Source organism: Coturnix japonica, chromosome 34 (genome assembly GCF_054131305.1).
Source record: "Coturnix japonica strain WE chromosome 34, WE-NBRP24, whole genome shotgun sequence".
Classification (NCBI taxonomy): Eukaryota; Metazoa; Chordata; class Aves; order Galliformes; family Phasianidae; genus Coturnix; species Coturnix japonica.
In genome coordinates, this window is record NC_140696.1 from 4,200,809 (window position 1) to 4,227,959 (window position 27,151).

Sequence of the window (27,151 nt, forward strand, 5' to 3'; positions counted from 1 at the left end):
TTGGGGGGGTAACAGGATATGGATTTGGAATGAGTAAAAGTTCGATAATCCAGTGATTGAGCTTTTCCTGACACCATTCATTAAGGTTAGGTCTTGCTCTTTGGTGAACATAAACCTGCCATATTCATGACCACACAATGCCATGAAAGCCATTGGAGGGATGCGAATGAACACATTCAAATGCAAGAACTGCCTTCTGATCCACTACGAAAACTCACTGACCACATTTATATGGGTGAGAAGAACAAACACTTCTAAAGACTGCTAAAAGAAGTTCCAGTGTGAGAAAAGTGATGCTTACCTGAACCTTGGTTTGGAACTGCAGGAGGAGAAAAGGCAAGAGGAGACATTCTGTGCCTTAGGAACATTGTTGGGGGCTGTCTGGCCCTGACTCCCATCTTCAAGAGAGCTCAGATGACCCTTTCTCCTTCTTGCCCATGAGAAATTCCCAATGAAGTCATCAAGGCGTTCCTAAAGAAAAAGAAGAGAAACAAACGTATTCTTCTGTAGAGCAGGACTGTAAGGGTTGTGCTTCACTGCAACCCTACAGGAAAAGTAAAATAGCAGTCTGGGCCACAAGCTGATACTCTGCACAACTTCAGGCTGTAGAATGCTCTGGGACAAGGAAGACCTTTTGTTGTTGCTGTTTGTTTGAAAAGCAACACAAACACAAGTTACCTTAATGAATAAGGACATAAAATTTGTTGAAAAAATTAAGAACACAGTCAAGCTTCTCCTCTACCCAAGAGAGTCCTCTCAGCCTTTATCCCATGGCCGTATCAGTTCTCCACTCAGTCTCTCTGAAATACCTTCTTTTATTTTCTGTAGCAAAGCACTTCTTTGGGGCCAAATGTTGGTGCCTCTGCTCTGGCTAAACTTTTTTCCCCCCAGGTTGATCCAACATCTCAAGCATCAGCACTTCCCTCTGACACCATGGAAAGTCCAGACACTCCAAATTCCACCCCAGCTCTTGGGAGAAGATAACGTTTCCCTGCCCAGACCTAGATGAAGGAAAAAACCCATCTACTTATTCAAATATTTGTTGCTAGACAGGGAAGGTCAGGCTCTGACCTCGCTTCCACAGGCGTAAGGCTGGAGTAATGACTGAAGTTCAGGCTCTGCACCTCTGTGTCTGCCGCCAGCATGAAGTCACTCGGTGGGCATCTATCACCATAAGTGTAAAAGGAGAGCTTTGCATGCATCAAGCTCGGCAAGATAAACCCACAGTCTCAAAAAGCAAAGAAATGAGCGAGGCCTGATCCTGACGCTGCATCAGTATTCAGCAGTGGTTGCAGTGGGGCAGTTCGGTCCTTACACCGGAGTAAGGAAAATCAGGATTAGGCACCATCTGCCTCAAAGAGTCAACGTGTAGAATTGCTTTACATATTTGAATCCTCTTCCCTGTATATCTTTAATCTCTTACACGCTCCAGGTTTTCCATTCAGCTCCGGTGACAAAAGATTTTTGCAACATGACAGTCCAGATTGAGAGAACAGAAACGCCAACCTCTGACAAAAGAGATACCAAACTTTTATCGGCGATAAGTGCTCCTCGCACGCAGACATCGGTCTGCAGCCGTAAATATAAGGCAGATGTCGAATGGAAATTAAACATTGTGCTCTCAGGGTGGCCTCGGCCACATTCAGAGCTCGATTTAAAACAAGGCCAGAGTTCTTTCATCGTTTCTTCAGAAAGCCTCAGTTCTAAAGATATTCCAAACAGACACATACTTGACCTAGAACTTGGCAATGCAGGACAGAGTGTGCACGTGAAAGCACCAAAAGGCAAAGCAAGTCATCTGCGAGATGGACCAAGAGAATTTCTTCATCAAATCGCTTCTATTTCAGCCTTCTGAGGGTCAAAAGCCAATTCAGGTGAAATACCTTTTCCCTTTTCTTTCAAAGTAAATCCGAGGTGATTGTTCATCATTTGGGAGGTGCAGGCAGCTCGGGGTGCTGAAGCACCACCAGAACAGCAGCACTGCATGCCAGCTTTAGGATTTCTCTGCATGCTCCTTTACGACCTGAACCATATTTACACCTTTGAAAGCGTTCTGCCTGTTATTATTAGGCACAGTAAAACAGCACCAGGCATTGCAACAACTTAGATAGCCAGACTTGAGAAGCACAGATTTGAATGGCCTGAATAACGTAATAAAAGAGTCCTAGAAATGAAACCCAAAGGCTGCTATGCACACTTTAGTTAGGAGAATAAGTATAAATTTAAGACTTGAAAGGATGCTCATATTTACAAAACCAGCTAACAGCATAAACTAAATAGCATTCGCTTCTCTCCTACTCTGTTAGGTTTTCCAGACAATAAAATACAGACAGTGAAATTACGGGATGATTTACCACTGGGATATGGAAATATGGTTGCACTCTCCTTGGATGCTGTATTTTTAGAATTAACTTTCTCCCCCCCTCCCCCTTTACTAAACAATTTCACATCAAACAGAGTCAAACAAGAAACTCCTGAGGCCGTGACTTTGTCACCTCTCCAAAGTTCGGATGGCTGCAGCAGCCGGCCTGCGCCCGCACGGCGATCAAACACAAACCCAAATGGCCATCACGTCCTGCCTGCATTTCTCCCCCCGTGAAAGGACAAAATCGTGACCGGATTTTACTTTCAGATGACCTGACAAACCAGCACTCCCTGGCACAAGCAGGGCAGTCATTTCCCCTCCATTTCCCTGTACAAGATTTAATCAGCTGAAACACAAACCTCCTTCTGTGCTGAGATCTTTGCGAACAAAACCACGCTGCAAAACAGTCTCTCTGGCCTTTTTAAAAATCATTTTCAGTCGCTTTAAGACACAAAATAGAGATGGATGGATGGACAGAGAAATGCTTTCAGTCATGCTTCTCCCCCCCCCCCCACCCCAAACCCTTAATATTGAAAAGCATCGGTATCCAAATAGCAACAGGAAATTTTTACCTTGTGGCTATAAAGCTCACTGTTCACTTTGCAGCTGCCTCTATTATTTTTTTTGCTGGGCAAAGCACCAACACAAAAGTCTGTCCTAAGAAAGAAACCAAGCTTTTGGCACGAGGGCAGCGACAAAACGCAAACCTACAAAGAATTCTCCCCCCCCCCCCAGCCCGTTATAATTCCTAATTTTGTGGGACGCATTTCTGGGCTGTTTATCATAACAGTGTGCAATAAAAAGGACGAGTAACTCTTGCAATTTTCTCCCTACTCCTCCCCTTGACAGGGGCCACTGATAGGGAAAGAGGCTCGGAAAAGCAGAGCGGTGAAAGGCTAAGAAACAATAGGCAACCATGGCTTTGACAATGCAGCCCTGAACCCTCCTTGCTCCCGCTGTGACACTTGCATTCAAGAGCAAGGGCGGCTGCCATCATAAGAATGGACAATGGCATGAGGAATACAAGGGAGAGGGGGGGGGAGGAAAAAAAAAAAAAAAAAAAAAAGGAAAGAAAAGAAAAAAAAAAAGGAAAAAAAAAGGAAATCAGATGAATTCAGAGCTAAGATGGCAGAGCTCTCACCTTTTCCGCCTTTTTCGAGTAATCTGGATGGAGACGTCCCGCAGAGAAGAGATAAAAAGGGTGTGCTGAACTGTTGGATGGTTCTGAAGACTTCTGCATTTGCAAACGCATTTTAGAACTATTTGTAGGGGTATATATGCTGCATGCCATCTCTCTGTCTCTGTCTCTCTCTCTCTCTCTGTGTCTCTCTCTCTTCTGTTTTATGTCCTGCTATCTCCATCACACACCTCTAATAGTATGAAGACTTTCTGCCCATGTAAGTAAGTGAGAGTGTGTGTTCCTTAATGTTTGAATCAAGACACACGTCTGCATGCATTTCTAATCTAAGGAGCCTATAGCAGTTACTACAACTATCAATTAGTCAGCAATAGCTTGAGATCCCCATGTGTCTGGGTGAACAAAGGTGAGAAACACATGCAAATAGTACTACAGCACCTGGGTCACGTACAGTAACTTAGCTAGCAACAAATAATTGCATCTGTTTCTGCCTTTTTGATGCTCCTTGCTCATTGTTATGTAAAGTTACGGCTTATTAATGTGAATAGTAACGCAATTAGACATGGCATTGTATATTTTCATTTGAACAACACAATAAAAGGAAATTAAGCTTAACTAGATGGAAATAAATGGTGACTTAAAGGCTTTAAACGAAAAAGATTCTCTGATCTGCAGCAGTGCTTCCATTTTTTGATCAATTGTTCTTGAGTTAAAGATGCAAATGAAGTAGATGTACTCGGACATTTCATATATATTAGATAAGAAACTGATTATTCTGGAGGAGACAGAGAGGACGCCCGACGTCCTGAAGTTAAGTCCATAAAAAGGGTGCACTCAATCTGTTACTATCCTTTTTAATTAAGCGACTTTTAAGAACATTTAAAGGGTGTTTTCTCCGATGTTTCAGACTCAAGCCAAGCAATTAAGAAGAAAGATACGGTACCTTTGACTCTCTCCTTCTTCTTAACCTCAAAAAAAAAACAACAAAAAAACCCAAAAATAAATAGAGGATTACCCTTAAAAACAGTAAAATGGGCTTTAGCAAAAAGAAAGAAAATTAAAAGGAAAAAGAAAGAAAAAGGAAAAAAGAAAAAACCTGAACGAAACGGCCAAGCGATAAAATAGAGACGCTCCACGATCCAGCAGCACCCTGAGTGCAGCACGAGACGAGCAGAGCGCGGCTGCTATCCGTGAGCAGGCAGCATTTCAGAGGTGGCAATGGATTCTGTGGACAACGTTATTTACACAGATTTGATAAGAGCGACAAACGGCTCCAACCCGTAATTTAATTTGCAGAAATTATATCCCGCGTGGCGAAGTGCGGGGAAGTCTGAGAGTTATAAGAGGTGTGAGAGGGATGGTTTGGTGCTGAGCTTCTCCCCACGTACAGCGTGCAGGCAGGGCTGCACTGCCTGACCCTCTGCCGGGAGCTCGCTTCCTACTCCTACCAGCTTCCTTAGGAGGCTCATTAGTGACACCAAAGGCAAAGCGTTCTTCCCAATGTTGGGCTCTGAGAACCTGCCGAGTTTATTTAGCTTTAAAAAGAAAAAAAATTAAATTAAATTAATAATAATACTAAATAAAATCTTCCCATTAAAACAACAGAAATACCTCCTTAAGGAAATCAGTGCCCAGCTCCCTCACCTAGCAGACTGCTATGCGTACAGCAGGTGCTCGCGGAGAGGCAATGCTGCGGGAAAACAACGCCGTGCCCGCAGCTCAGAGTCCCTGCAGAACACGGCTCTGAAGGCAGCGCAGAACTGCCTGCCATGCAGCTCCGCATCCCAGCCGTGCTGCTAGAAGTGCGGGCGCTATGGAGACGGAGCATCCCCAAGGCTGCACCCACGGAGCAGTGCTGAGCTCCGGGCGGGAGAGACACCCAAAGTACCAAATAATCGCTCCCCTTCGCTGAACAATGAGACCTTAAAATATACGTGCAGGGGTATTACATGCAGAACAGGCAGGGGGAGGGGGGAAGGGGGAAGGCGAGAACGTTTCCCATCGAGGCGTTTTATTTTGCGGCGCTGAAAAGGCTCTTTAATGCGAATCATTTCTGTCCTCGGGCCGGGCTGGTGCCTGTGAATGCACAGCGCAGGTGGAAGGGAGCATTTGTTTGGGAGTTTGGATGCAAACTCGTTGCTCGATACGTATCTGGGGGTGAAAAATAGTGAGCTGGGACAACAAGGTCACGAGGTGGCTGTGTGCTCACACCACTATGGCACGGCCCTGTGCTCCTCCAATGCCTGCCCCAGACCTCCAACTCAGCGCACCGATACAACGAGATCGTTTTCTTTTAGGAAGAACTCAGCTGAACAGACAGCACAAATGGGATGTAATGTAATCAAACGCTTCTCTTCATCTCATCTGTCTGCTCTGTAACCTCGTCATCCCACCAGCACCGACGACCACAAAGCCACACCATCAATTCGGGTCTCCTACGTTATTTCGCTATATTATTCCCCAACAAGACTCCAATTGGATCAGCTGCTTTTGCATTCCAAACTCTCCATCAACTTTCTAAGCCACGCTGTGTGCAAAGCAAACCGACCCTCAACTCTCTGCTGTGTTTTAATTGATGCATTTTGGGATATCGAGGGCAATTCCCAGATCACAGCTCACATTTTTAAACCTACCAAAGACCAACAGGGGATCCAACAACAGAACGGCCCAGGATCAGCCACAAAAACCAGGCTTCTAAACAGCGTCCTCTTAGGTTTTCCCCAAAGAAAAAGACACCTTCGCCTCATTTTCCAGGCCAAGCAGGATTCTCCCATTAAGGACAAATCACTCTGCTAGGTAAATGACAGCAGTTGGAAAAACAAACAAGCCCTCCCCTACAAACAAATATCTCCGAACGCAATAAAAATGTTGACAACGGTTACGTGATTAAAGCAGTTGTTTTCTTCATTTAGGGCCTTACCATTGGAATCATTCAAAATTAAGGGAGAAACATCAGCCCCTCGGGTTTTGCAGCAGAAATTTAATTTGTAGGGATAGTGGTGGGGTTTTTTTAACGTAGCTGTTTTTGACGTTGTGAGATAAAGCTCTCTTTTATTATTATTATTTTTTTTCTTTCTAATTTTATTTTAAGAATAGACCCCATTTAGGATTTCACGTTGTAAATCTCCCTGTGTCTGAATGCTGTTACAAGGTTTGACAATGAAAGAATAATTCATGTCAGACAAAAAGAGCCCTTCAATCAGCTTCATGCAGCTTTTCTCCTGCAGGGCTATGCCAAAACGAATGTGGAATCCTGAACTGAACCATCCATCACATTTCCCGAGTCTTTCAATTAATGACACTGCAATCAGATCGATGGCGTGTAATAAGAAAAGAGCTTTGCATTTCTATACCTATTAATTCGCTGAGTAACTCCAGTGGTAAAACGTGACCAGAAAGGGAAAAGAAAAGAAAATTTCATCCTCCTAGCAAGATTTTGGGGGATGTTTAAGCCATTCTGTACAAGCCTCCATTCTACATTCCTGTCTCAGCCCAAGCCCTGAGTGCTCAAAGAAAAGAATCGCATTGGCTTTCTTTTTTTGGCTAACAGCAGGGCAGCCTCCTTCCCAGACAGGTATTTCCCATTCTGCTGCTAAGCACACACAGCACTAAGGAAAAGGCTCCATCTGACACCAAGGAGCCCATTTTCCCCATCTCCCCCCCCGCCCCCCCCAGCCAGCAGAGCTCTGTGTGATCCGAGCTGTGCCAGCAATGCAGGGCAGGACTGCAGACCATTCTCCAGCATGAAGGCAGTAATTAGCAACCAAATCTCCAACTCACAGAGCATGCCAAGGATGGAGCTACACCACACAATGATGAACCTCCAACAAAACAAGGTGGGACAGAGCTGGGCAGGGGGGGGAGGGCACAATGATCCCCTGGTGGGATGGGAAACAGGACAAGAGCTGCCCAACAACCTTAACCCCCTCCTCTGGATCAGATGGAGCTCAGATCTCCAGCGCTGATGCTTATTGCAGCAGCTTTGGCTTCGCCTCAAAGGAAAGAAGCTGCAGCTGTAGCAGGAGATAGACCCGGGTCAACGCCTACAGAAAGACACTCTTTGGGGAGCAATAGGCTTTCAGTGAGGTTGTGGATTTTGGAAGTCTTCAGAGAGGGAAAAGAAATCCTTACGTGAGAAAATGAGAAATGGAACAACGCTGAACAACGGAGGCTTTTAAGGTTCACTTCACCAAACCCTTCCAACATCAAAGTGTGCTTTTAAAAGATCACTTCTGGCCGTCCCTCTTGGCATCCTACACAGTCATATCTCAGCAATTTCAAATCTCAGCAGCACCTCCCAATGAGCACTCAGTCATGGGCCTGCAGGGATGCAGTCACACCTCAGTGTGGGTGTGCACAGCAGGGGAATATACCAGCACCAAGGCAGTAGGGCAGGAGGACACTGCCCATGAGCTGGGCAGCAAAATAACTCCAGCCAGAGCATAGCAGCCAAGGAACAATAAATAAATACATCGCAGAAGCAAAGGCTGCTCACTGAGAATGAAATTTTGTGCTCCCCAGCATTCAAATGTCTGCTGGCAGGTCAGGGAGAGAGGAGGAAAGGGTGCTGCCTCCAGCCATTCTTCCAGCCCTGGCTGCCTTCCAGCGACACACAGTGCTTCAGAAGATGCAGGCAGGCTTGCTTACATCTGCTTCCCTCCTCTGTAGCCACAGACAGACTTATGCACTGATATTTTATTTCTCTTTCCTCCTCTTAAAAGAGTATGGACACAGCTTGCAGTAGGTATTCACTGGGTTCTTTCCCTCATCTCTCTGAAAAGAGCGCAGGGAGAAACTGCTGTAAATGAATTTGATAAAGAGATGGCTTCTCTAATTGTTTGTCTTGCTCAGCGGTTGGGGCAGAGGCAGCATCTGGCCTTGTGGTAATGCATCTGTCTGCAAAAGCTTTGGGGCCTCTGCTAGCTCCTATCAACAGGAAAGCCAGAAAACCTCTGCCTGCAGCACAGACAGGCATGGAAAAATGCACCAGGCTGGTCCAAGTCAGCAGCAAAGCCTCTGGAAGCAGAACAGACTCATCTGCTGCAATGAATTTAGGGCAATTTAGCTATAGGAACACAGAGCTGCAGCTTGCCTGGGTTCAATCCCTACTGATCACGACGTTGAAATAATGTCATTATTCAATTTGCTTCCTTCTGCTGAAATAGTAACTAAACAAGACACCTTCACAGTGCTCCTGGTGCTCTAACACATGGTTAATACTACAATTAAAATCCAGCATCAAAACAATCCATTCAGCTACTACCTATGCAGAACTCCCATCTCCTCCCTATCCTGGGATCCTTGGCCTTCTCCAAAGCCCCCATCCAACCACAGCACCACCATCACTTCCTTCTACAGAAACAAAGGCAGGTACATTTTGGTACCTCCATTTTGCAAATCATTATCTGGCAGCACAGAACTGTTAAAAGGTATATGAAAGAACTAAAGGAAAACTGAAGCACAACGGGAATAGGAATCCAACAAGAATAAGAAAGTATCTTCAAAAGAAACCTTCAGGCTCTAGAACTCAAGCAATCCAGCAGTTTGCAGACAAAAAAAGACTGAGTTCCCCAGTGTTCCAGTAACTGACCACTTAGGAGACCCAAGTTTGCTTTAGAGACGAACAGGTTTTGCTCAGGACTCATCTACTTGATCAACCAAAAATTGCTATTCTAATCCAAAGGAGCAATTTCTGAGTTCCCAATAGAAACAACCCAGGCCTCAGCTCTCCAGTAGAACTCCATCATGTCTGGCTCACAATGCCCAGGTTAGGTCTGACTGCCCCATCCAAAGCTCCACCTGATGGACATCTTTCAGTATCCTTAAACCTCCACTGAGGACAGAAGCTAATAACCCTTGCAGGTTCAAGACCAGCCCTGTCTAGCAAACAATAGCTGTGTTGTCAAGATAGGGAGTTTCCAAAGGACATAAGGATATCTACTTGGATGATTCTGCATTTCCTGCACACCTAAATGAGCCAGGGAGAGCCAGGGACCTTTAGAAAGGGTGGTAGCTGCTGCTGGAATGAAAGAAGATTGAGGAGCAGAGAGTTAGGAATCACACAGATCCCTGCAGGGTGGGGTGGGGGTGATCCCAGCTTTCCATTCCTCATGATGCTGCAGAATAAAAAGGAGCACTTCAGTTTAGTTCTGGGCTCTCTCTCCCATCTGATCTCATCCTGAGATAAAACAATGGAATCACATATCCAAATATTGGCACTCAGCACTCAGCCTTGTTTTTCACTGCGAGCCCAAAGGGCACGCGGCAGCGAAACTGCAAGTTCTTCTGAGCATGTCTAATCGGCTCTGCCTGCCAGATTTTCAATCTCTGGTGACCAGTTCTGTTCCCAATTTATACAAAAATGCAGCTTCTAGTATGTGTGGTGTTCTGAGGACAAGCCCCGGTCCTGGGGCCCATCTGAAACAGAAGAACACACACAGAGGGAGCAGAAAGGAGCTCATCGTCGGCCTCCTGATCTCCCTGCTGGGATCTCTGCTCATAGCAGGGGGCTTGGCAAGGACAGCTCTCAGACTGATGAACTTTGCTGCTGCCCCTCCTGGAGGCACAGAGCTGGGATGCTGGACAGGAGGAGGAAGGCAGAGCCACAGCACAGCTCCCAGCTGCTGCCAGCAGAAATTAGAGGGATGCTCCATGGAGGAGAGTGAGAAGAGCCTCCCTACACATTCAGGTCGGATGCATCGTCATCAGGATAGGAGCAAACAGCCCTCATCACCTGTTCTGTTTCCTTACTTGCTCAATTAACATCAATGCTTCACTAGAGCCAAATTGCTTTTAAAGAAGAATGAGACCTCTTTTTTTGTTGCTGGCATTCTGTTTCCTTTTTCCATCTAAACAGCTCTTCAAATGACAGCATTATGCACTGAGGAGTGACACTACTAATATAAGCTTTGACATCAAAAATCAGTTCGTGTAGTCTCCTTCAATAAAGAACTGAAAGAGCAACACCTCCAGCAGACAGATGACTTCTTAAAGCAGCCAGCATCATTCCCAATCTGAACGTGCTTTCTTCTCTCCACTGGCTACATAGAGAGCCTAATGGACCAGCATCATCTTAAACTACAAATAGACCTTAAACAACAAGGTGGATCTTCTCCAAAGCAATCAGACCTGGTGCACAAACTGGTCTCTCATTCCTCCCTGTAACATCCCAGGATGGAAGTTTCTCAGAAAGAGGTTATGGACAGTGTTGTATAGGCTACTGAAGCAAATCCCATATTAATTTCAAGTGCCTAGTGATTACCTTGTATGTTGCCTTGAGTCTCACCTTCTTATTGTACTCCTGTCCCTATTAAACTCCTATTCATGTACGCACACATACGTTTTGTCTCAACAGACATGAAGATAACCTATTTACACTTCTGTGGGCTGATAAATAAGTCTTATTGACTCAAAAGCTGAGAAGTGAGATAATTTGAGGTACTATCAGATGCATATCAGATTTATGCCAATGCTTACTGAGCAAACACAGATGTATCACTGTTCTGTAAGTCAGCTGCTGCATGCTTTAAAGGGATGTCACCTCTCCTCCGGGAGTATATTAGTCACATGTAAACTGTTGAACCTAGAGGAATAAAACTTTCCTCGTGGTCACAGTAGTTGCCTGATGGAAGACTTTATTACCCTTATATTAGCCTGTAAAATTACAATCATTAGACAACTCAAAAGTAACCACTGGTGTTTCAGCTCAGCAGCTGAGTACAACAGGCTGACCGTGCACTGTGCATATGATTCATACCTTCCAAGGCAGAATGCAAACATTACAGACTGCTTTGATTCACTGCAGGACTCCAGTGAGCTTAAATACCTGTGTGTAAGTGTTGAGGAGAAATAGATCTTTGATTCCCTCTGAGCTGTTCAGGAACCCAGGAGCTCCATGATCCCTATGGGTCCCTTTACCAGTCCTTGTAGTATTGCTCAGCCCCAAAGAAAACACCAGGAGAACATCAGCAAGCCAAGCTCAGCCTGATATAAGCAGGTGTGGATCCACACACAGTTCTGAGCTCTCAGCCCATATTCTGACTTGAAAGCATGGTTACAATGAAGCCAACAGTGCTGATAAAACATATACAGACCACGATTGGAGCCTTAGGTTTCTAAACCGTATTGAGGTTGCAAAAACAAATTGACATCAACATATGGAGAAAGTCTGAAGTTGCAGCAAACATTCGCATATGTGAGAAACTTTGCCGTGTAAGAGTCCCCCATTAAATTCAAATCTACAGTGCACAAGATTAAAGTTATTCAGAGGCATTGGTGTTTGCAAGATCAGGCCCTGAGATTTCTCTGTGTGCTAACAGTTACTTTAGGTTTAATCTGTTATTGCATTAATATCTATAAAGAGCATATATAAATACAAATCAGATGGCAGCTGCAGCCTCACCAAGGAGAAACAAAAAGACTGGGGGGGGGGCAGGGAAACACAAATTGCCACAATGCCTTTCTAAAGCCACGTAGAATTATTATCAGGTTCAAATTGCAGCTATTTTTGTTTCCCCCCCATATATAATACACGTTTTTATATACTTAAGACCCTCCAAAAACAGAAATGGCAAAGGAATGAATTTCAGAAAGGAGGACAATACTGATGGGAATAAATTGCCTCCAAATGCACAGATTGCCCCTACACAAGGAGGAAGTGATGGTCTTAAGCACAGCAACCCCCCTCAGACGTCTGTGAAAAGCCTGATGTGCTCTACTTCACCCTTAAGAAAATTCACTTGGGAATAATGACCTTTAATTTATTTTGGCTACAGAGATCTTCATCTGTGCTTCTGTTAATCTCGCTCTGAAGATTTCAGGGTACTTTTTAACTAGGGGCTGACTCATTCTCTAGCTGCCTGGTAGTTAATCTGCTCAGTTATTTCCCCAAATAACCATCTGCTCTACCTTGTATTTGTTTCCCTCTCCCAACTATCTCAGCTCTTGGTCTGTCCTGCTGGCTCATTCAGCACTCTTTAAGTTTCTCCTCTGGCCTTATGTCTGGTTGCTTATGTTTTGGACAGACAATAGAGGTGATACAGGCCATTATTCATGAGAAGCTTCAAGTGTAACGTGAGAAACATCTCATCTCCTGACCCCTGTTAGCATAAGAATCGCTGATAAAATTCTGGACTGAAAGAGAAGAATCTTCTGGGAAAAATATAGGCAAAAGTTTCACTTGAGAGATGTGTTTTGTAAGACGAGTCCAGATGAATTCTCTGCCCAAGGGCCAATCCAACCCCCAGAGCAGTTATGGGATCCAGAGGGGCACTGAGGGAGAGGCCTTACTTGCCTATGAGATATACAAGAGAAGGACACCCTTTGCCACTCCTTCAGCTCTGTGCCCTTGCATTTTACTTTCTTATCCAAGGATCACATAGTGACTTAAACGCTTCGTTAATTAAGCCCCATAACAATCCTGGAGAGGATGTAAATGTAGTTCTATTGATTCTATCGGATCACCTGGGTTAAAGACCGAAAAGATCTCCTTGGATTTTGACGCGTTACCAAATTAACAAGTTTTAACCAGTTTCAGTTGATTTTAGCAGAGCTGCATCTGAAAGAATCACATATACTGAAAACAAAGTCTCTGCTAAAGGATCGTCAGATATTAACAGAGAGCTCGTCTGATTGTAGAAAGTATATTTTGGTATCACTACCGTATATACCTGCAATTAAGAAGCAAAGGCAAGAATTGACCCACTTGGCTGCTGATGATAGGTGAAGGGAAGGGATGTAGACAATACAGCATGTCATACCTCCAAGCAGCAGAGATGCTCAGCCTGTGAATACATACCCTCACCTTTAGCCAGGGGAGCCACACAAACCAATGCTGAGATGGTTTATGTGCCAGCTCACCCTCTGGTAACAGGCAGCAGGAGCCTTACAGAAGGTCTTTAGCTGAGTACTTATCAACCAGAGCACGGCCCTTCAAACCAGTTCTGCCTGCCGCTGATACTTAAGGGTTGATCAAGCATCCAGACTCAACAGGCTAAGATCTGGCACAAATGTCAGAGATGCCAATGAATCAAAGCAACTCACACCAGATGGCCCCACTTGGCCTCACTGAAGCCCAGGTTCCCATCCAGCCCCCCAAGCCATGTGTGGGACTCACAGGACAGGTACAAATCTGCATCTACACTGTGTGATCTCACCCAGGCTGATATGCCCAAATCCCAGGTAAGTAGGGTGCCCTGTACCAGTCCTGCATGACAACACAGTGACTGTTTGCACTGACCTGCATGAAGTAAGAGCTGCAGGAGGAAATTCTTTAGCACCCATCAGCAGTTAATGACAAGGGGGAAGATTTTGTAATGCATTGGAACCCAATTCTGGCAAGGAATGCAATGGCAAGAGACTGAGAAAAAGAATTAATACATTTGAATGTCTGCACCTCTGAAATGCACCGAGCTCTGCCATGAATAAAACACAAGCACCACGGTTTCACCACCATATTGTACCAGTACTACAAACATCTTAAGGCATTCAGGAGGGGGGGGAGGTGCTACTTTTGCCTTTTACAGTTGAGTGAAGTGAGATGCAGAGGTGTATAATGTGACCCAGGATATAAATCATGTCTGTGTCACACACAGACCACAATAGCTCTCAGTTTCCAGCACTGCAGAGCTTATGGCTTGCACTCCTGCACTGGATTTAGCACAAATCACACTAACACCACCGCAAAGGAAAAGCCTTAAAGAAATGGCAAACAGCAAACCAAATGGGCAATTAATATTCTTGGATGGATTAAAGGCAAAAATCCACGTGTATATATTCAAAGTACTCCAAAACAAAATCTAAACATACTGAGAAATGTTTATAGGCATTCAAACTGCTGAAGGCATGCAAGGAGCTTATATTTCAAATACCATAGGTCAACATAAAGGAATATGTGAATTTCCAAACGCTCCTTGCTTGGCTGATCCATCAATATGATAACTAATACATACTTAAACTCCTCGATGTGTTCTCTGAAATTAAAACAACCAGATAGCACAGAAAGAGCTTAAATAACCATTATCGATGGATTTCAGATAGAAATCAAGGAATAATTTCAGAGAGATCACTCAAAACAGCCAAACAAAACAGCTTTGGAAATGGGACGGGGAGGTGTGAGCTGACAACCAGTTCTATTTTGCAGGCAGAGGCACTTCAGCAATCCAAAGTCTCCCCAAATTAACAGCTTAACAAAGTCGGTCCACGCTGTGCTCCCCATTAATTGAGGGTGTGGGAAGCTTCAGTAAAGCTTAACAATGTTCCACTTAATGATAGCACTCACGATGCTCTGGGGCAGGGCAGAATGTGCACCTCAACGTGTTCCACGCTGCCTTAAAGGACACAATAGAAAAAGCCTGGAATGCTTCTGTAGGTCCACAAGTCAGCAGCACTCTAAATGCATTTAGGGCTCTACAGGATAGAACCTCACTGAATTCTCAGCAACACTGAAATGCTACATTCCCATTGACTTTATGGGACACTACACACCAAGTCTTTCCTTTGCCGTCTGCTTTTTGTCTCATTTTCAACCTATCCTTCTCCTTGTCAACTGAACTTGTCAACTCCAAGAGTGGCTCAAGGTCAGCACTGAATCCACACACATCAGGTTGGAAAGGAGAAATGCTCTTCACTGGGCTTCTCTTCCTGTTAGTTCTGTGCTGGTGCTGACCCAGCCACCTCTCACACCCTCCTCTCTGCTGGGCAGAACCCTGCAGCTCTTTGCTTTCCATATTTGCAGTTATGTCATTTCTGGCTGACCCTTCCCAAACCTCAGCTGTTTTCCTCTCAGAGCTGTGGGATCACTGGGTACACTCATCTGCAGATCCGCCTGGGAGCTCTGAAGGCTTTGAGGGTCTTCAACTCTGACAATTCTGGGAAGCTCAGCAAAGCTTGGAACCATTTTCCCCATAATTTCAGCCTTTATTTTGCTTTCTCCCCCACATGCTTCCAAAAGGATAACAACACGTATTTTTCTAGCTGTAGAGCCGTTTCTTTCTTGTATACCGGGACAGTTGCTCACAAACATCAGTTACTGGAAATGGTGTCCGAAACTGTCCCGTCTCCACTTCCTCCACACAGATTCTCTTCCAAAAAAGAGCACACCAATAACTATCATTAGAGACAAAGTTTGTGGCTTGTGAAGTTTTGGTGCTTTAAAAATCAGGCTGACCAAACCAGCTTAAAACACAGCCTTGCAGGACATGGCCAGGCCACCACGGGCACTAAAGTCTGAAGCCTTGGGGTTCCATTTAGGGCTGTTCAGACTGAGTCCACATGCTTCAATACCATCTTCCTAGAAACACTGGCCCATAAGAGCCTAGAACAACCTCATGTCTTGGAAGTAAACGTCAAACACTCTTTGGTAACATTACCAATGCTTACTCAGTTAAATGCAGAATCACCCAACTTGCACATGGAAGCCCACCAATGCAATGCGAAACAGCCTCTTCTGGGTTCTTTAAGAGGTCTGAAATGAGTCCTACACATCTTGGATTTTCAGAGGAGAAATACCTCCAAGAATAAAGTGAGGAAAGCAGGTTCCCAGGGCCTCTCATAAATTTTGGCACAGAAAGGCATGTGCTTCCATTGAGTACATTTCAGAACAATATTTCCTGAGGCATTCTGAATGGTATTGATTTACATGCAAAAGATTACGCTTGCAGCCGTGCAAAAAGACTGGATAACAAAGGTGGAGGAACAATGCGTCAAGAAACCAAGCACAGACTTTTCTTCTTCAAGTTAATTAAAAGAAGCTAGGTCTGATTCCCTTTGTTTGACACCATTAGGGCACCATTCACTGCTCGGGAGTTAATCCTGATTTACTGCATCAAATCAGAGCGATACACACTCCGCATCTCACCCATTCCAAGCTGTAATCAGAGACTTCAGCACAATGCTCCTACATCTGCAACAAACTCAGATCAAATTTTACTAATCACCTATCTCTTTTCAATCCATTATGTTGACCATTAAGATAATCATATGAATTTGTAAGTCTGAGCTGGTGAGCCATGTGAGCCTCCTTAGCTGTGTTTCTATGGATACAATTCCCCCGGCATCTTCAGTCCACATTTGGTATTCCTGCCCGTCTCATTCGCACACTCAAATCCTCATCTTCCAAACACTCATTTCACTTGGGCTATGCTTTCTGTTTCTTCTGGCCATCCATTGAGCTGGATATCGCGGGGATGCTGAGATATCTGATAGGTCCTTGTACCCAATCCTGACCCAGCGGAATCAGGATGCAGACAAAAAGGCAGCACAGTCTCTGCAGGCCCTCTTAGTGCTGGGCCTTTTAGGTGCAACCAGCAAGCCAGAAAACGGGTCCTAATCATGTTTTAGTGGTTTGGTTTCTGTCATCTCTCAGTCAGGATCACCAGTGAGTTACAATGGGAAATGACATCTGCAGGAATTTAAAACTTCCGTGCTCCAGTCTCCTCCCTCTGCTCTCTGGCAGCTTCGCCCATCTCCAAAGAGAGGTCACTTATGAAGGTGGCAGCTCCTGAATTCCAGGTGCAGCCAATCTACTCGAGCCCAGGGACAGAATAATTCCTCACCCCAATGGAATGAGAAGCGTGAAGGCAGCCAGAAATTAACTTGATGGTTAAAATCTGGCTGTAGTGCATCAGTGAGTACTCCATCCCTAACAGAAGGACCACATCCCAAGCATCAGGGCTTCCACCACTCCCCTTTCTGAGACCACAGCACAGTAACCCCAGATCAGGCATCAGCAAAGGCAACAAGAGGAAGAGTCCATGCACTTTCTGCATCTAAGCACTCTGCCTTCTGAACACCCCAGGAATTAACTTGCAGTGCCCAAACCACCATCTGCCTCCATCACCTCCCACTTCCACTCCTGGTTCTCCCTCTTCTAACAAATGAAAACAAGCTACATTTTCAGGCAGGCTAATTTGGCACAGATCCCCTCAGCTCCACTGTTTGCACTGGAACTGCACTAAGTTGCACCAGATGAGGATATTGCTCTAAAGAAGTGAGGTTTTTTTTTGCTTAACAACAAACACACAAACAAAAACAGGTCCAGACGAGACCGGGGATTCTGAAGCTGCATTCCTGACTCCAGAAACTTCCAATGACTTGCAGTAGTCTTTGCTTAACCAAGCCACAAATTTGTAATGCCTTTAATCTTCCCATGTAAGTCAGTTCCTCTGCTCCCTTAATCGTTTTTGTTGCTCTTCTCTGAATTCCATCCAATTTAGCGCACGCTACAGACTACATTACATCCAAAAGGCCAGAAGTATGGCGTACAGAAGCTCATTTTCAAATTCTATGACCTCAATTCTTGGGAGGATTTCAGAGACCAGACACCGGGCTATAATTGAAGAATGTGTGCCCGTATAGCTGGGTAATTTAAATGCATTTTCTGTGAATAAATCTACTCGGTACTTTCTTGATCTGTACAATCTTCTGCCATAGGGGCCTAACATAAAAATACTTCAAAGGCTCTAACAAATTCCCTCAAGATGTGATCTTCAGCATTTCAAAAGCTGAAAGACGTAGACAAGGCTTAAAGTGATCATGATATATTTTCAAGGTAACACTTTTCAGCAACTCCCGTTCACCCGTTTCTTGAAAGCAAAATTATATCACCTCTCTCTCCGTGTAGCTTTTAACTTATTGTCTGCCTTACGAGCAACGCAAAGATGTGGACTTGACTTTAGGTTAGGGTTTACAATAGCTCATTATCTTTAAATGAAGCGCAGCAATGCTTCCTTCCCTCCTCTACCCCTCCTGGGCAGCCTCAGCCCCTCACTGCTGCCTTCAGCTCTGCAGCACCACTAAAGTTTTGCTTCGGATTCAACTTTCAGCCCTCATCTCTCTCCCCATCCAGGGTTGAAACCAAACCCAGCACATCCACGCTTCCAAAAGATTCATTTTACATCACACCTCAGTCCCATCTCTGGTACTAATTATACACAAAAGATGCTTTGAATCCCATTCCTCGTGTCCTCCAAGCAGTTTTATAGCAAACCCTCCCAGACAGCGGCATACTTAATGAGAATGCAGATGATCAATTGCAGCTCGCCTTGCACGGTTAACTCAATCAACAAACTACTAATGACTCCAGCATGCTACAGGTTGGTGGGGTTTGGTTGTTTTTTTTTGGTTAATGAAAACCGCATTGAGCAGATTTTTCCCGTTCTCCCAGGATCAAACGCCAATATGGAACGAGTTCTGCTACAACTGTAACATCAGCCTGACCGGCAATAGCAGCACACAGCCCTGCTGGCATTAGGGAGCAAAAGCTCTCCCAGACTGCAGGGCAGCCCCTCCCAGGTAGGTGTCTGGCTGCTGAATCTAAAGCCCCGATGAACACAAAGCAGCACTGAGAGCACAGAGCTGCCACCTCGGCACGCCGCGTTCCGAGACAGAAAAGCCTTTTGTTCGCATCACGCCGGCCCTGAGCTCCTCCTCCTCCTCTCTGCCTTCTGCTGCCATTGTGCTACGGGATAATTTGTAGCAGGTGAGAGCAAAATATGCCCCGCTTCCTCTTTCTTTCCCTTCTGCGCTGCCTGTTGCTGCAATTTCCTCTCACCTCCATTTCTCCTCCTTCCCTCCCTCTTCACATAGAAGACAATCAGCCACCCCGTGCATGGAAATGGAACAGCTGACCGTGCTCTAAAAGCTGTATTTATTGCAGTCAGAGATGGGAAACAGTTCATCTTGCCTGTTAGCTTCCTGTTAAATAAAGATCTGCACCCATGGAAATCAATGGAAAGAATTCCAGTGACTTCAGTCATCTTTGTATCCTCACAAAACAACCATCTATTCCCAATACTGTCTCACATCTAACGTGACCAATCCCTGAGATAGACTTCCCATGCCATACCCTGGAGAAAACGCCATCATTTCTCTCCATCAGGAGGAGACTTTGCCTCCATTTCTGACTCTATCACCACTTAGCTGAGTGCCATAAGACATGCCCCTTTCCTTCAACAGTCCTTCACAAGAATCACATGGAATGCTTTGTCCTCCAGCGAGCAGAAATGCTACTAAAGAAAACAAACCAACCAGGTATTGTTTTGCTTTTGATCAGCTTCATGCTGGGCCACCACACGCTGCCATGCTGCCCTTCCCAGCCTGCAACCAGAACTAAACAGAAGGTAAAAACTCACTGGGAAATGGACTTATTAATTAGGACTCGTGAACCAACTGGAAATGGTCAGTTCTCCTAAGCTGCTTCTCAGACTAAGCTAAGTCACTAGAACCATCTCAAACAGAAAGCAGAGGAGCTGTGCACAGCTCATCAATACGGACTGTGCTCCTCCACCATCCTCTCCACTTTAAAAGGCTTAAATATTAAATATTGTTCCGCCAAGATGTAGTGGAGGTCAATGCTTGACTTCATTCCTCTCTTAACAATGTCCTCAGGCCAGCAGCCAGGAATTCAGACACTTAATGACTTCCCTGTGCTAAGAGCTCTCCATCTCAGGCATGCCCTCCTCTTATCTACAGTGGGAAATGTTCCCATGCGTTTCATGGTGTGCTCTGACCACAGCACTCCTTGCTTCACTGACTTGCTCTTGAGTTTCCCTCCAGGTTCAGGCTTCCTGGCCTCACCTGCAGGTCCAGATTCAGCTCTGTTCTGGTAGCTCCTCAATTCCTCCTGTCAGCCTCAGCTTTCACCCTGCAGGCTCCAGTCTGAAGCAGTACGCAAAGTCCTCAAGCACTTGGAAGACTCTGACTTCACATCCATGTCTTCCAAAGTGAGTTATCATGGTTGAAACAACCTCCTTTTGCAGTTTGTTTGAGAATTTACTGCTCCCTGGCACATCAGCGGAAGCTCGTGGCTACTTGTGGGTTGCAGAAAGGAAGGGTGCATTTCAGATGACACACAGTCAAACTGTTGGACCATGTGTAAAAATAAGATTATACCTTGCAGGCTATGGTTCCAAGCAGTCCAGTTTAGCTGCAGATAAGGCAGACTGAGGAGGTTTAGGATGCAAATTGAGCAGTTTTTCTTCAAAGCCGTGCCAGCTGCTGAAGGTGCAAAAGACAGACTTTTAGGATAAGCTTTATAGTGCAATTTGTTTCCATCAAACTCTGCTTATGATGATTTAGCTGAGTGGATCCAGAATCTGTTACAGTAAAACAGGTCAAAGAGGATGAGGGAAAAGATATTCCCCATTCTTCAAAGGAAGCAAAACAATTTTTCATCTTTTCTGACTGGATATCGTTAAAGAAGATTACAGCTGCTATGATTACTTTCAGCAGCCTGGTGGTTGACCTATAATTCTGTAAAAATATAAGTAACCCTTCGCATATTGACTGTCAAGACTTCTCCCCTGCTCTCTGTTCCTCTCTGTCTACTTGATATGGAAAAAATTTGCTGCGTTATGGATCTTCACACAAAGACTCCTTGTGCTCGTTTTGCAAGTGGATGGAGCAGAGCAAAGCAAGCTGAGCACAGCTAGTTCCAAACTACGCCTGGTCATCTTACCTACACCTGAGAGAGCGCCTGCAAAGCAAACAGGGTAAGGAGAGGGGGAGGAGGGGTTGCTGTCACCTCCACCCCACAAGTCAGCAGCTCATTGCATCCCAATGTGCTGGGAGCTCCCATTAGAGCCCAAGCAGAGGGATCCCTGCTGATGGGGAAAGAAGTTCCCCTGCTTTCCTCACAAAGCCTTTGTTCACATGCAGCAGAGCTGATGGAGCTCACAGCCACACAGCAGGCACAGGGATTGCCTCGTGATCTTCGAGGGCATGTTGGTGATGGTGATCCTGGCACACGATGGAAAAGCAAGGTTAATGCAGCTAAGCACAGAGCAGGCCCGACGTATCTCCACGCTTGCCACTTTAAGTTTAACTTTCTCTGTTTACTTTTTAATTTAATGTATTCTTTTGATCTCCCTCTCTCTCCTTTCTCTTGTCTCCCTAAGTTTGCTGACACAGTAGAAGCATGACAAGCTCAGACAAGCTAACCTACTTTTTCTTTTTCTCTTGTACACGTTAACGCTCCCACTCTTCTACCTAGCATATGAAAGCACATTGCAAGTATCATTATAATGATACTCCCAATCCCCTGTGAAGTAATTCCCCCAGCTGACAGGTGAAGAAACTGAGACACACAGCTCTTAAATTACTTGCCCCTCCAGCTTACAGAGCAAGCCAGCAACACAAGTGGAAATGAAACCCAACAGGCTTCTGTTTTTCCTGGGTCCCAATCTATATGAAATAATTATACTTCCACCCATCACGGGTCTGTCAAACGCCTCTGTTTCTAAATACAGTACTAATAGCAGAACTTTAGATATCCATTACAGACCCACATAATGCACTCCAGTCCTTGTTACAGCCTCACCTTCCAAAGGCTCAGGGCAGGTTCAGACCCACACCTGACTGATCTCTCCCAGCCAGGCTGCTTTTCCTCTGTGTATGGAATAAATTCAGTGCTAAGCCACGAGCTCGATTTTGCAGAGATTAGATTTCCAGTTATAACGCTGACTAGAATTCAATATCCATCCCTCCCTCCGGGGTACCAAATAATCTTCAGCATTTGCAAAGCTGAACTTTCTAAAGCGAGTGTACCTTTAAAATTAGTCTGATATTACTCAAATTCAGATATTGACACCTTTGGGGTTAATATTCTCAGAGACGTTCCCTGCAACAAACCACACGCTCCTTTTCTTCCTTGAAAGCTGAAATCAGCTCAGACATAAAGGCAAACCACTGCAAGAAACCAATGATAAAATCAAAAGCAAACTTCGGCCAAGCCACGAATCAAGTTGAAATGAAAAGAAATCTCTTTCATGGTGAACAAGATTGACCACAATGGGGTTTGGCGCAGTTTAACTGTTGCACTTTAAAAATGCATCGTTACTTTAATATGAATTAAGTTCTATCTATCCAATGCAGACAAGCACGTGGTTCTTTACGTCCCTTTGTTTTGTCAGGCTGAGCCCTCATGAGCCATCACACCAAACACACTCAGCTCTACCCCCAGCAGCAAAGAGCCCCTCCAGATGCAGGAGGCTCCCACACATACCTGTACACTAGAGCCCAGAAATGGAAGCCCTAAGGCCATGCAGCATCACAGCACCTTCTCACATCCACACTATTTCTGTCCAAAAGTTTTGTCTGCAGCCTCCAACGCTGACACTCCAGGATGGACCTGTATGTGTGCATCTCCCTCCTAATGCTTCATTATCTTGAGCACTGCAATATCAACACCGCTCTGGAAAGAAATCAATTCTCCCTTTGCTCTGAGCGATAAATGCATGTATTCCATAATCAGCCTGAGAGAACAGACATAGGGGACTGGTACATCTGGGAAGCATACGAGAAGCCTTTTCATATATATATATATATATATATATATATATATATATATAAAATTATTTTGTGAAGCACCTCTCTCAAACCCACCTTCAGGTATTTTTCCTTCATTTGGAAAAGTTGACTGATGTTTTTCAGTTGATAAGATATTAAATAATAACCACCCGGTTGCATTACTTGAATGCTTTTCATGCCTAGAATCCCCCACTACACCTTATACATCTTATCCGCAGTGTTTCTTTTGACATCCCCATACCCTATTCCTGCCATCAGCCCTGGGATTCAGTTCTTCCAACACAGACGTGAGGTCACCTCAGGGGTTCTACTGAGCACACAAATACCTTCCTAGGACAGAAAGTGAAGGAGGATATCACATTTAGCTGAAAAATCACCGGGCACCAAGACCAGCAAGTGGGCACGGAGCAACCAGGGGCTGCATTCAGACATATTTCAGTGCTGAAATGGCTGGTTTATACTCAGAGCACAAAAGCACTTTCAGTCAAACATCATCTTCTGATGGTGATGCAACGCAAGAGTGGAAGGAACACTGAGATCTTATCTTCAGGGTGCCCCTTCCACGTTATAAACTACCCAATATTTCTCCATTTTGACTGAAAATTCAACTCCCGGGTGGAAAAAAAATAATAATAATGGGGAAATAAAAACAGGCAACTCTTTTTCTGGTGATTTGCTGCAGAATAACACGAGGTGAGCTCAGTGAGAGATAAATGAGGCCTCAGGGCAATGTGCTAAATCACAGGGGTGCCTGCTACCACATCTCAGTTATGCATTTCTGCTTCTCCCTCTCTCCGCTGGGTTTACCTAGGAGGCCCAAAACCACTTTTACAGGAGCACGGGGTCTTTGCTGTGCTGGAAATGCCTTTTTTTTCCTCCCTCCCTCTGTTTTAGGAGAGTGGCAATGCTATGAAAAGACCGGATCTTGTTTTACTTTATTGCCATTAGGGGCAAAGGAGAAAAAAAAAGAGAGAGAGAGAGACCTATAAACACAAAAATGCCAGGAAACAAGGAGACTGCATGCTTGAATGCCCAGCCCCGGCTGCCTTCTTCCATGAGTAACAACCCATATGCTGACAGAGGTCATGTGTGGACATCCGCCACAATGCAGACAGAGGAGGTGCAAAAAGATTCCCTTTATACCACCAGAGCCTTTTGTTTCCTATGGCAGAGCATCGCTCTGCACCTTGCATGAAGCGCAAACCTTTTTATCCCCATTTCTCCTCCAAATTGGTACCTTCTGCTCCACTTTTCTTCTCCACAGCAGTAGGTGCTACAGAAACGTTTCTGAGTGATTCGCTGCAGAAAATATTTGGGGAAACCAAACCAAACATTTGCAGCTGCGTGGCACAGACCCACTTGGAACCCATGGGCAGCAACAACATTTATCTATAAACTCTGAATGCAGGCCAGACTGGTTGATGTTTCACTAAGTGCAGTTATATGGGGCTAATTCAGTGCTGTCTGCGGCAGCGGATCCCAGCACAGCACTTGGAAATCTCCAATGCTTCAACTGCAGAGCTCAGTGCATTCCTCTGCAGTCCCACAGAGGCAGTTACTCTGCTTCATGTGCAGCTCATGGTTCGATATGGCCCCTTTAAGTCACCTCTCTCGATGAGCTCAAATCTCAGCACCAACCTTGGGTCTGAGCTGCAGTTTCAACCAGTCTGCCTGGGCGATGATTCGTTATCACCATCATCACATTGCAGATCCTTTTTGCTCCTTTCTGTCCCCAGTTTCAGAGCGCTCTGTGGTTATGGATGTAGAAACCAAGCAAGGTGGGAGGAGCAATGCATAAAGCACCGCATGCTCTATCCCATTCCTTGCACGGCATCCCCAAGGCACAGCACCAAACCAACAAAGTTTTCCATCCAAGCCTTCCACAATTTCTATAGGGCAGTATGTTTGCCCTATAGAAATCCTGGACTATTGATGAACTGCATGGGGCAGGGGAGAAAGACTTCAGCTACACGGTCAGGTCATGAGAGCAAAAACCACATATTTCAATAGAATAATGAAAGGGGCCAGGTGCTTAATCTCACTATTTGGAGAGAGTTTCAACTCGTGCTTACACATCACTTCTTTTTGACTATAAAAACCCTGAACGGGAACAAATAAGTGCAAAACAACAACTGAAAACAAAAATCAAGCAAAACAAAGAGGATCCATCACACGGCTGTAGTCCAAAACGAGTTTTCAACACACACACACAAAAGTTCTTTGTCCTCTCACATCCCACGTTACAAATACACACATGGTAACACAGCAGTGCTCAGATCCAAAATGATTCCAAGCCATCAAGGTGAGGCTTCTGATTCGGGCTCATACACGAGGATGTCAATGAAAAAGGTTTAGCAGCCCAGCATAATTGTAATATATACGCCAGTACGTGTGACCAAAGGGATTATCCCAGAATGGCTCACCTGATTACTTATACAAATGCCTTTCTTTCTTTCTTTTTCCTTAATCCAAGACCGTGCAGAATGCCATACGGCAGAATGGAGCAGGCTGTGTGCTGGAATGTCTGAAGGCCACAGACTTGGGATTTATATTCCATGTTGAATTCATTGTTCTCTCTCCTACCCCCGCTGCCCTCTAAAAAAATGCTGCAGCCATGACAGAAATAAATTAGCCAGAGGTACAGGTCACACCTTCAAGGGCAGTAAGCATTCTGGGTAAAATCAATAGAGAAGATGGGAGTCTCTAGCAGCTGAAGCAGAAAGAATGACGCATTGATAGCTTTACATATACTCAAACAAAGGCACTTTGGAGCAGCCCTCGTCCCTGCTGCCTTGTGAACACAAAGCTCGTTTTTCCAACCACCTGAACCCCAACAGCAACACAGAAGCGATTCAGAAAGGCAGAAATTCATTTCTTTGGACAATTTGCATATGGATGCAGAAAATTCTGCTTGCTTGCAGCTCCTCCCAGGGAGGAGCTCCAGATGATGAATTCCCACCCAAAGCTGCAGCTCCCACAAACTTTTACAGAGCTCACAACGTGCACAGAGCTTCGGTTCCACATTCTGCTCTTTATTTTCCCCTCCAGTTTCAAAGCAGCAAATGATTTATTCCAAATCACTTACATTCATTCAGCACCTCAAAGTCAGGCTTTGGTATTTATGAATCTCAGCCCCTCTGAAATAGGGCAATACCAGGCTTACAAGGATAAGGGCTACATGAAGATTCATGCAGGTTTTTACTAAGAGCTGAGTTAGGCAGGAGCTCTCAGCGAGACACACGACCTTTGCAGACACTTCATAGATCCCATGGGGTTCCTACCTGCATTCTCCAGGCTCCTAAAAGCTTTAAACCTGATCTAAGCTTCCACAATGCTGCTAAAAACAGGACTTGGACTCCACAGACCTTCAGGAGCTGGTGAAATTGCTACCCAGGAGATCCCTCCATGGGCAGAGCTACAACCTCTCCTCCTGTTCTATCCCTCCCAGACTTCCCCAGAGACAGCTCTGGCCCAAATACAGCACAATCCAAACCCAAATGAGCACTGATTTTGTGCAGAGCCAGCAAGGGAATGCCAAACAAACAGCACAACTTTCCCCTACCCTCCTCTTTTGTTTGTTCTTTTAAAAACCCACACAAAGTTAGCACGTGCATTGCTCTTTGATCATTAAGACTCCCACTTCTGCCCAGGGCTGAAATACAGTGCAATTTGGAACTATATTGGTACTTACATTCACAGAGCCTGAGAACATCATCATAAATGGAACTGTTTTCATCTCCAGTGCTACCTGTAAAAACAAATGAGGGGATTCATCATGAATGCCAGCGCTGCGTTAAACAATTATCCTTTGCATGCAGTCACTGCCCCATCTTCCATCTCCAGAACGTAGCAATGATGTGGAAATACCTGCAGATATCTCTGAGTTCTGGGGGGAAAAAAACCCTAAAAACTAAATCAATGTCTTGAGGAAAAGCATTCCTCAGAAATCAGCCGTGCTTTGCAGCTTCTGCTCTGAAGGCCTTTGTAGCTTTGAATGGTTCCTTGAACCCACCAGCACAGATAGAGAAGAGATTGCTTAGTTTTGGCCAATAGAGAGGAGAAGGCACAACTTCAGCTCTTAATTCAGGTCGAGACAAAGAAAGTGGGGAAGGAAAGGCACATTCAACACCTCCCCAGGAACAGCCAAAATGACCAACATCACCTCCTCCAAACACACATCAGATACAATGGCCTACAATGAGCTGCACTGCTGTTCTGCTGTGGTTAAAATACTGCCTGAAGTACCTGCTTTTATGTTAGACATCCATAGGAAAAACCCACCCAGTATCATTTGCACATTCATACTGAAACACAGCACAAACTCTGTGCTCCGTATAAAGCAG

The 27,151-nt window shown here is 45.0% G+C and overlaps 1 protein-coding gene and 1 long non-coding RNA gene across 8 annotated transcripts in view; one reads left to right on the top strand and one right to left on the bottom strand.

The window, feature by feature from the left end:
* The window catches only part of LOC107324204 (uncharacterized), a 123,549-nt gene that overhangs the window by 93,117 nt on the left and 3,281 nt on the right, over nt 1-27,151 (bottom strand). For all 7 annotated transcript variants that reach the window (XR_014938263.1, XR_014938259.1, XR_014938255.1 and 4 more), the window contains exons 2-3: nt 26,500-26,552; nt 302-471 (exon numbers count right to left, since the gene is read on the bottom strand). The gene's annotated coding sequence lies outside the window, so the exon portion shown is untranslated. The remainder of the gene's footprint in view (nt 1-301; nt 472-26,499; nt 26,553-27,151) is intronic.
* On the top strand, nt 15,433-19,241 carry LOC146755288 (uncharacterized). Its single transcript, XR_014938280.1, has 2 exons — nt 15,433-18,981; nt 19,089-19,241. It is a non-coding gene; the product is annotated as an uncharacterized LOC146755288 (long non-coding RNA).